Here is an 11,035-nt window from a genome sequence, read left to right as displayed (position 1 = left end):
TGCAGAAGAAAAATGCAAAGTAAAAATGATAGCTAGTAAATAGGACATGCACTGAAAAGTGAATTAGTAAAACACAACATTGTCACTAGCTATCTTAGACAAAAACCCTACATGACTAGTCCCACAATGGTATGAAGTAAGTCAAGACTCAACCACATCCTAACCTATAACTCTAATACTCAACCTCTATATCTTCCTATCAAGTGTCATGTCCTCGAAAATCTGGAGCCTCGCCATATCCTGTCTGATTACCTCTCCCCAATACTTCTTAGGCCGCCCTCTACCTCTTCTCGTGCCCTCCACAACCAGCCGCTCACACCTCCATACCGGAGCATCTGGCTTCTCCTTTGAACATGTCCGAACCATCTAAGCCTCGCTTCCCGCATCTTGTCATCAATGGGAGCCACATGCACTTTCTCCCAAATAATATCATTCCTAATCTTATCTATCCTAGTGTGCCCGCACATCCACCTCAACATCCTCATTTCTGCTACTTTCATCTTCTGGATATGTGAGTTCTTAACGGGCCAACACTCAACCCCATACAACATGGCCGGTCTAACCACCGCTTTATAGAACTTACCTTTGAGTATTGGTGGCACTCTCTTGTCACACAGGACTCAAGATGCTAACCTCCACTTCATCCATCCTACCCCAATACGGTGTGTAAAATCCTCGTCAATCTCCCCCCCCCCCTGGATAACCGAACCAAGGTACTTGAAGCTGCCTCAACTCGGGATGACCTGTGATTCAAGCCTCACATCCACGCCCACTTCCCCTAGCTTAGCGCTGAATTTACACTCCAGGTATTCTGTCTTCGTCCTGCTCAGCTTGAAACCCTTAGACTCAAGAGCCTGTCTCTAAACCTCTAGCTTCTCCTTAACACCGGCTCGAGACTCATCAATCAGAACTATGTATGAACTCGTGGGTCATGGGTAGACGGAATCTACCATTGGACTCGAGTTTTGACCGGGCGAGCTCCGGGTTGACTTTTGTTGACTTTTTGGAAAAGTGTAAAAATCTTAACTTTATCTATTGCAATTGTATTCCCTAGCATTGTTTTATAATATTGAGTTGAATTTGGTTATATTTGAGCCGTGTGGAGGCGGACTTTAAGGGAAAAACTATTTGTGAGTGTTGAATTGGCCTAGTTGAGGTAAGTGTCTTGCCTAACTTCGTGTGGGGGAACTACCCCTTAGGATTGGTATTGTTTGCTTCAATTGTTCTAAGTGAAATCCGTGTACGCAAGGTGATGAGTGGGTACATGGGTGTACGTAGTATTTGAAAAAAATGTAAATGAAACTAGCCTAAAGCATAGAATTCATAAGTGCAAGTTACATTTGATGGATTTGTCTATTCCTAACAAAGAATGATGCGTGTATCCACTATACAAGTGCAAAATGTCAATGTAGCACCTCAAATGCTCTCACCAGGCACCAAGTTCTGTTGTCCAAAAGGTCGAGGCTGATGTGAATTTTCAAACGACACCACTCAAAGCATTGGATGACAAATAGTAGTCCAGTTATGATTCTTTATGTATGCACCGAAGAATAATAGTAGGAGTAGCCAAGATGATTTGTGATGTAGTTGTGAATAGAAAAACATCCAAGCAAATCTAGGCATATCGTTTCTGGTCACATTGGAGAGAATCTTCCCATCTGGCGATTCACCAGTCCCAGATTGAGCATTATTTAATGCTAATACCACTGAGTATTGGGACATCTCCATGCAGTAGGAAAACTCTCCAAAACAGTCCAGAACTATCAGTCTGAGTAAGTGCAACTTGCCATCTTTGATCCTCTTATAGTATACATGTGAAATATTTTTTATTTGCACTGCATTGACCACCCAGCTGCATGTAGATTGAGCTGCACTACTATTCGTGTATGTGAGTAATACTTCAACTACTAGCAGTGATGTCAGCAGATGTAGATGCTCTACGACAGTGGAGAGCCCATACAACATTAAGAAACCAACAGGTATGCCATTTGTCCATGTTATCACCATCAACAGTCAGGTGGTTTTCTTTTTGCAGTCCTAATCTGAATGTTAGTAATTTGTGCTTTTCGATGTTCAGAAGTGTTTTTCCCGTAGTAGGAATACTTTGGAATGAGTGAAAGGTGAGAGTACATGCAAAAGAAAAAACCAAGTTAGCTAAATAATCAGCAAGCACATTGCCCTCCCTAAGCAGATGCTAAAATATGACATTATAGCAATTCTTGATCTTCTTTATCCTCTTTACTTCTGCCCTTATATTCCATGGACATTCCCATTCCCCATCAATGATCTTCATCATAAACAAAGATTTAGTTTAAATTATAAGGGGCTGCAGCAACTTCTCAACACAGTGTATGAGCCCATGTATAATTCCTTTTGCTTCTGCCACAATGTTGGCTGTATCTCCTATTTGTATAGCTTTTGCATACATCAAATCACCAGAACTATCGCGTACACAAAATCCATATGAGCTAGGTCCAGTATTTCCTCTAGATGCTCCGTCAGTGTTACATTTGATCTACCTCTCATAGGGGAGCTGTCAGTTAACTCTTCTGGTCACTAATTAAGGGTTGTAGCATTCAAAATATTTTATCATATCTGGCCATAAGAGTGGGATGTTTGACATCCATGGGAATCTTACTCTTTCCAGAAAATGCAAAGTCTTGTTAACATCATGTATCACCCTGTTTGTAGAGACAGTTCCTCCATGCTTCATTGTGTTTCTTCTCTTTTAAAGTTCCCAAGTAATAACTGCTGGTGCAGCCTGAAACAATGGCTTTAGTTTTGAGCAACATGGTTCATTCCACCATTCCCTTATCACTTGATGTACCTTAACCATGTTCCTTATTAAACTTGCTGCCTGGATGAAGTGATTCCACACTCTTTCTGCAGTAGCACTCTTGAGAAATAGATGCTAGAATGAATCCTCTTGTAGTTGTAAGCAACACCAGCACTTTGAGACAACCATATATCCATTTCTTCTCCATAGATCATCTATAAGAATCTTCCCTTTCCACAATATCCATATGAAGAAGGATATTTTGAAAGGTAGGCCTTTAGTCCATAGGTTTTTGAATTCTGGATTATTAGGAGCCCTATGCCTAAGTAACTCCTAAGCACTACCAACATAAAACTTTCATGAGGTAGCTTGCATACAATTAGGTGTATCCCAGCTCTCACTACTCTGATCAAAGTTTACTTCCTCTATTATATGCTGAGCTATATCTTCTGGGAAAAGTTGATGAAGAAGTTGCTCATCCTATTCATTGACATGCCTCAACTCTGCCACCTCCCGTAGATCTTCATTGTCATTGAATTCCTGGGGGAGGACATGATATAGAGCTCCAATACCAGTCCAGTTTTCATGCCATATGTTGGTGGAACCTGCATTCATCTCCCATAGGATTTGATGTTAAGTTTCTTCTCTTGCTTATAACATATTTCTCCGCACATGTGATCCTCTTTTAAACTGCACCACAGTAGGCATCTCCTTTTTACAGTACTTATTCCATATGAAATTCGACCACAATGATTTAAGAGTCCTTAACCTCCACCATAGCTTGGCAAACAATGCTTTGGAAACATAAAAAAGAGACATGAATCCTAATCCTACTTCCTTCTTAGGTAGACATAAATTTATCCATTTTGACCAGTGCCTACATCTGCCTTCTTCCTTTGTACTCCAAAAGAATCTAGAAAATATCTTGTATAAATATTGTAGGACATTATTAAGAGGGTCCTCTACTGATAGGATGTGTGTAGGCAAACTTTGAAGCACACTAGTTATGAGAGTTGTTTTGTCTCCAAAAGATAGTAGTTTGCCTTTCCACGAATTTAGCTTTGCTTTCACTTTCTTGATGAGATCATTGTAGTAATCCTTCCTTATCCTTATGTAAAATATTAGACACCCAAGGTAAGTGAATGGGAAACTACCTTTTTGGAAACCTGTTATAGAACCCATAGAATCAACTAAGTTCCTTGCCACCTTACCATGCAAGTAATGAGAGCTCTTGGTCTTGTTAATGAGCTGACCTGATGTTTGTTCATCTAGTGTGAGTACTTCCATCACTTTCGTTATAGAGTAAGAGTCTGTAGAAGCGAAGATTATTGTATCATCAGCATATGCCAAGTAGTTTAGTGGATCTATCCACTTTGGCATTCCAAAACCTATGAACCTCTTGTCTTCAAACAGTTTGTTCAGTGATTTTGATAGAACCTCTGCAGAAAGAATAAATAGTGATGGTGACAAAGGATCACCTTGTTTCAGCCCTCGACTGGATTTGAAAAACTCTGAAGCTTGACCATTTATTAGAACTGAAAATCAGTTATTAGCCAATAAGTTCCATATCATGTTGATAAATTGTTCAGAAAACCCCATTTTCTTAATAACATGTAACATGTATTTCCAGGAAACCCTATCATATGCCTTTGCCATATCAAGCTTGATAACCACATTAGCTGGTGTTTCTCTTAACCTTTTATCAATGACAATCTCTTGAGTGAGCAATATATTTTCAAATATGCTTCTTCCTTTTAAAAAGCCAGACTGGTTGTGGGAGATCAATGATGGAAGGATCTTCTCCAACATATCATTTAACACCCTTGAAATAACCTTGTTGATGAAGTTACTAAGTCTTATAGGTCTTAGATCAGAAAATATTTGCACTTGTTGTGTCTTAGGCAGCAGCACCAGGTTTGTATGTGTTATTGATTTTGGCAGAGATGCCCCTCCATAGAAGTGCTGAAGCATGGTGAATATGTCTTCTCCCACAGTGTCCCAGTAGTGTTGGTAGAACAAGCATGTAAAGCCATCATGTCCACTAGCACTATCCCCATTCAGTGCAAATATTGCTCTCTTGACTTCTTCGGTGGTTAGAAATTTACAAAGCTCTAGATTTTGAGCATTGTTGACCATTGAAGGTACATTGTTAAGTAAATCAGAATTTGTAAAATCACCTTCTTGTGTGAACTGATTTTGGAAGTATTCAACTGCAGCATTAGCAATACGTTCTTGTGTGTCAAGCCAATCGCCATCAAGATTCTGATTTCTTTTAAGCTGTAACTTCTGTCTCTTGTCATTAAGATGGTTGTGAAATAATTTTGTGTTTCTATCACCTTCAGAAAACCATTTCATTCCTGCCTTTTGTTTTCAATAATGCTCTTCAATGCTAATATATCTCTTCAATTCTGCTTGTGCCTGTTGTAGCATAATTATGTTCTCTATTGTTGGATCCTATTCGAAGAGCATCTCCCTAATCCTGACAATATCTTCCCTAATAGCTAGCTTCTTGAAGATGTCACCAAATGTAAGTTTACTCTAATATGGCAGTGTAGTTTTTACTCTCTTCAATTTTTGTTTGAACATTAGAAATGGATCTCCAACAAAATCCGCCACCCAATTCTACCTTACAACCTCTTTAAAAGAGTCATGTGTAGTCCAGAAGTTGAGAAACTTAAATGATTTGGCAAACCGCATAGTGTCTTCCCTACAATGCATCAGTAAAGGTGCATGGTCTGATCCAGTCCTTATCATATGCTCCATCTCAATGTTTGGGAAGATAGCCTGAAAATGTTGATTAATAAAAATTCTATCCAGTCTCTTAAATATGCACTATGCATTGGATCTACCATTCCACCATGTGAAAGGACTTCCTTTGTACCCAGTATCAAATAAACCACATGAATTAACACATATGCAAAATCCTCAATCTCTGGTGGATAAACTGGAAGTCCTCCTATCTTCTCCTCTTTATCAAGAATCATATTGAATTCCCCTCTAACCACCCAAGGTAACTCCATATCAGTAGCGAGGTAGTACAGATTATCCCACAATTCTAGTCTATCAAGTGATGAACACTTTGCATACATGAAAGTCATGATAATGTGCTTACCCAATTCTTGATGGTATACTTTGATTGTTAGTTGCTGCTCAGTATCAATCAACAACTCCCACTCTACCCAAGCATCTAGAAACAACTATGTCTTCCCATTGACATTTGATATTGCAGATTCTATACTAAGTCTTCTCTTGTATGTCTGAATTAACCCTTTCTTTGGAAAAGGCTCTAAAAGTGCCACAATGAAAAACACATGTTTCTTTTGCATGGTGATGACTCTTTGGAAGGCCTGTCGAGTCTTAATAGACCTGATGTTCCATATTAGTGTCTTAACCATCATTTAGTGGTTAAGGCCGCCCTCTTGGGCAAGATTCTGGTTGGTGGTAGTGTTTCCTTAAAATGTGTTTGCTTCTTGCCTTTCTTTCCATTTCGGGATAAGATCCTAGGTGATAAATCTCCTTCCCTTGCCACAACTTTGAAGTTTCCAGCAGTTGTTCCATCTTCACCTTCATGTTCGAGTTGCTGTTTATCAACCAGAGCAACATGAATTTCCACAAGCAGCTCCTTGTGGGTGATGATGTCATGTAAAATCAGACTGTGAGAGATCAGTGGTACATTGATTTTGATTTGCATTGGAGATCTATAACCTGAAGCACATGCAATGGGAACTGGCTCAATTATTGTTGAATCCCTCTGTACTGTTGCAAGCTCCATCTTGTCATCCTCCATGTTGGACTTCTCCTGACAAACAAGTTGTAACGTTGACCTAACTGTTTGTTGTGACACCTCTTCTAAAGCACCAGGACTATGCTCTGTAGGTAAAACCTCCATCAGATCAAATCTATTGGAATTAGGTTATTCAACAAAAGACTTTAAGGGTACTTCCTGGCATGAGTGATTTAGAGTTACATCATGAACTTTCTTTTGTATTCCAAAGCTCCTTTGCATCCAGTCTACTGTGTTCTCCTTTGTAGTTGCTCCTTTCAAACCATTACAAGTAGGAGTGTTGTTCATAGAACTCCCTTTATATATAGGATTAGAGCTATGATTTTCCAGAACCTCAGTATGCTGGTTCTCCTGATTGTTGCCGGATTCAGTTGGTAGATATTTTCGCTGTTGAGTTGTATTAATATCATTTTCTTTAATGGTATAATCAGCAACCACATATGTTTCAATTTCAGTAATTGGAAATTTTCTAGTGGGAGAAGCATGTGTTATGTGGTCCATCATAATTATGTCTTGTGCATCAGCTTTGGCATGCAGGACTTGAGAAAAAGTCAAATCTTCTCGCTCCACTAACTGATCAAGTATAGAAGGTTCCTGGTCATACATTTTACCTGCATCACTTTCTGTAACAGAAATTGTGTTATTGGGTAGTTGATCCTTCACACTCTCTGAAGTAGTTGGACCAACATTGTGTGATGTGGGATTGATGCTTGGAATGTGGTTATGCTTAGTGACTTGTTCTTCAGATATTTGAACAGTTGACTGTTTGAGTTTATGTTGCTTGCTTCTATGGCTGATACCTCTGAAATTCTTCATCTTTTGAGGTTGTCATTGATCCTTGGGATTATTGTCCTTTGTTGGTTGTTTTGCTGTTGAATTGAGGTTTATTCTGCCTTATTGTTCTGAACTTTGGTCTTTTTCCCCCAATGTTGGTTTTGAATTATGGATTTTATTCTTCCCCTGTATAATCTGCCCCTGTTGGTGTTGTGTGCCATTTGATCCTTCATTCTTTTTGGTTGTTTGGATTTCTTTTGTGTTTGATATTTCTGCTACAATCTTCCTTGTTTCTTTGTCATCTCTTTTTTAGTAGAGTAGTAGTACTCTTCATGTCCAATGTGCCTGCAGTGTAGACAGTATGTTGGGAGGTCTTCATACATAACTTCCAGCCACTGTCCATCCCCATTAACATCTTGGTCCTCATTAAATCCAAGCCACACATGATGTGGCCTGTCTTGGGTTAGGTCTACCTTCATCTTAACCTTTGCTACACTTCCCCTTGTTTTTTGTATTGATGCCAGATCAAGATGCAGAACCTTCCCAATAGGAGATAATAAAACTGATAAGATCTCCCTATAGTAGAAATGCCATGATAGCTCAGGGATCACAATCCAAACAGGGACAATAGGAGTATCCTCATTTGGATTAAAGTTGGGTGTCCATGCTTGTAGTTCCATCCTTTGTCCCTGAATATACATGATTTTTTTGTCCAGACTATGGTGTGATCATACTCATTATCTAGATCAATGTAAACTGTTCTAGCATTGAAATGAGCTATTTTAACTCCTCCTCTAAGTTCAGTTTGAACAATGAAACTTCTCCTAATCTGTTCCATTCTAGGCATTGTATTTAGAAACTTGCCTATAATGGTATATTGGCATCTGTTTGCCAGAGTGATCATGTAATCTTTTCTAGTGAAGATGACAGCTGGTTGGCCCAACTAGGTAGTTATTATGGGAGCTCTGAACTCTATTGGGGCTATCTCTGCAGTCTGCCTTGCTCTTAACTTGGTAGCTAGGGACTGTGTGATAGTAGGAGGTGGTGGTATGGGATAGGAAGGTAGTTTATTTTGTCGGGTGTTGTTATCTTTTGGATTTGGCGGGGCAGCTATTTTAATGTTCTGAAGCTGGGCATTTTGGTGTACAGATGTAGGTGGTTTGGAGGTGTTTGGATGTTTTGGCTGGACAAGAGTGGTTGCAGTCAGTGGATTAGTGTATGCAGGTGGTAAAGTTGGCTTTTGACTGTAATCTTTTGCTTGGGGAGTAATTTCTTTAGGAGTTGAGTTAAGAGTGTTGGTGTTTTGGTGTTGGCTTGTAGTTGGTTTTTGAGCCTGAGTGGGATGAGTTTTATCAAAATTAGTAGAAAATTTAGGAAAGCTCGATGGTGGAGGTATGGGAGTGAGTTACGCTTTGTATGAACATCCACATTTCTAGTTAACACATTAGCTGTTGTAGTAAATATTTGTGTCTGCTCATGTGAAGTTCTCACATTATTTGTGGTCAGATACTCGTTTGACAGAGGGGTTGCAGATGTATTACCTGATGATGACAAATTTGAGGATGAAAGAATTGGCTTAGGTCAATCAGTATGAGTTGGTTCAGTGAACTTCTCCTCAACTAAAGGAATCTGCTCACTTGATCTTTTTCCACTTGAAGAAGCGGGAATAGTCTGGACATTCAGCAGCACAGCAAAAGGGACATCATTTGATCGATCATCAGAATTCCTATGTTGTGATTGAAATTGGACATGCCGACGACTTTCAACACCCTACATTTAATCTTTTCCATCCAATTGGATCACAATTGGAGTGGTAGACTTGGTTGAGACATTTTGTCGAGCAGCCTTAGTGGAAGGAGTTGAAGGTAAAGTTGTTTCGATTGTTGTTGAAATTGGATCGATGAAGTGTTGATTTTCTTGCTCAGGTATATTCTCCAAATGTGTAGAATCTATTTCCCATTGGTTTAGATCCGATTGGATACGTGCTTCGTTTTCTCCATCAGCTTTTTGGTTGCGACCGATTTGAGAATGGATGGAACTCTTAATTCCCATAGTCGAGACCTTTAAGGCTTGGTTGGGAGGTAGTGTATGCAGTAAAGAATAAACTCCAGTGCCGTGTGAATTTTGAATTGGCGCAACATTGTTCTGGGCATCGTTTAATAGCTCCAAATGATTCGGCACTACAGTGAACCCTTCACCCATTTATAAATATGTGGCATGTCATTTGGAATTTTGCGATGAAACCAATTGGAGGTTGTGCGTAGTGATAATGGGGTTCTTTTGGGACAAATCTTGGGAAATTGCACCGCCTAATGGCAGATTGAAGGCCATAAAGGCACTGTTAGACAATAACAGTATCGTTATTGAATTAATTATTCATGTTCCTTTATTTGTTGACTTCCGTTATTTGATACTCACTATTGAAGATTATTTTGTTTTTTGTGAGTTAGTCTTATCTAATATCATGGTTACACATTGTTTTCTCATTGTTGAGTTATTTGATGTTGAAGTTGTTAATAGGTTAAGGCGATGTTGGTTATTGTTGAAACATCTATCCTATTGAGCATTTTCCATCCATTATTGTTATTGATATTCTCGTATACGTGGTGTTGGAGCTATGGGCTATTGTTGTTGAAACATTGATATTGTTGTTGTTGGTAAGTTGTGATATGCGGGCACTTGTGGTGTGAGTTGTTATTGTGATATGATATTGATGCGCATGCGGCGGTATGTGGCTTGGGTTGATGAGCATGCTGCGGTATAAGGTGGCACTTATATGCATGTTGCTTTTGGGGAACTACGTGAAGCCAAGCGGCGTCATAAGGTGGGCTAAAGTGCGTGTAGCTATCGGAAAACTATTTTCAAAACCTATTTTCAAATGTAAGGCTCACGCGGCGGCATAAGGAAGGATTGTGATTGAAATTGATAAATTTGAATACGAGGCGGTACCTCGGTTGTTATTCTTGATTATACAAGGTGGTACCTCGGTCTGATTTTATTATACACGAGGTGGTACCTCGTCGTGTTTCTTGTTGTTATTTCATGTTGCAAAGTGTCGTGGAAGGAATAATTCTTGTTTCTCCATTCGTTATCATTCTAGTATTTGTAGTCCGTACATGATCTTTGTATCAGTCTAGTTGCTTCTTTCATGCTATTTATACTGTTGATTTTCTGGTATTAGATCATGGTATCATCTTGTTCCGTATTAGTTGCTTTCTTACTTCCCATTTTATAATTGTATTTCATTTTATATTGTCTATTTCATATCCTAGTAGGTGTCTCGGCCTGGTTTCGTCACTAATTTACTGAGGTTAGGCTTGATACTTGCTCGGTACCATTGTGGTATACTCATACTATGCTTCTGCATATATTTTTGTGTAGATCTAGGTACGTCTGCTCGTGCTGATAAATAGAGATTCCTGCTAGTTATTTTGTCGGAGACCTCAAGGTATGCCTGCTCGGCGTCCGCAGGCCTCGGAGTCACTTTCCTTTATCATCATTTACTGTTGTATTTATTTTCAGACAGTGATCTAGTAGTTACTTTTGTTATACTCTGTAGAGCTTATTACTCGGTTCCACCGCTTTGCGATACTCGGTTTGGGGTACGTAGTATGCGAGACTCAATTTTCGGAAGGTTTTCATCTATTGTTTAGTTATTTTGTGCAATTTGTTAATTCATATCTATTCAGTTTTCAATATTT

This window comes from Nicotiana tomentosiformis, chromosome 12 (assembly GCF_000390325.3).
Source record: "Nicotiana tomentosiformis chromosome 12, ASM39032v3, whole genome shotgun sequence".
Lineage (NCBI taxonomy): Eukaryota > Viridiplantae > Streptophyta > Magnoliopsida > Solanales > Solanaceae > Nicotiana > Nicotiana tomentosiformis.
The sequence above is the reverse complement of the archived record's forward strand: the minus strand, read 5'-3'. Positions refer to the sequence as shown.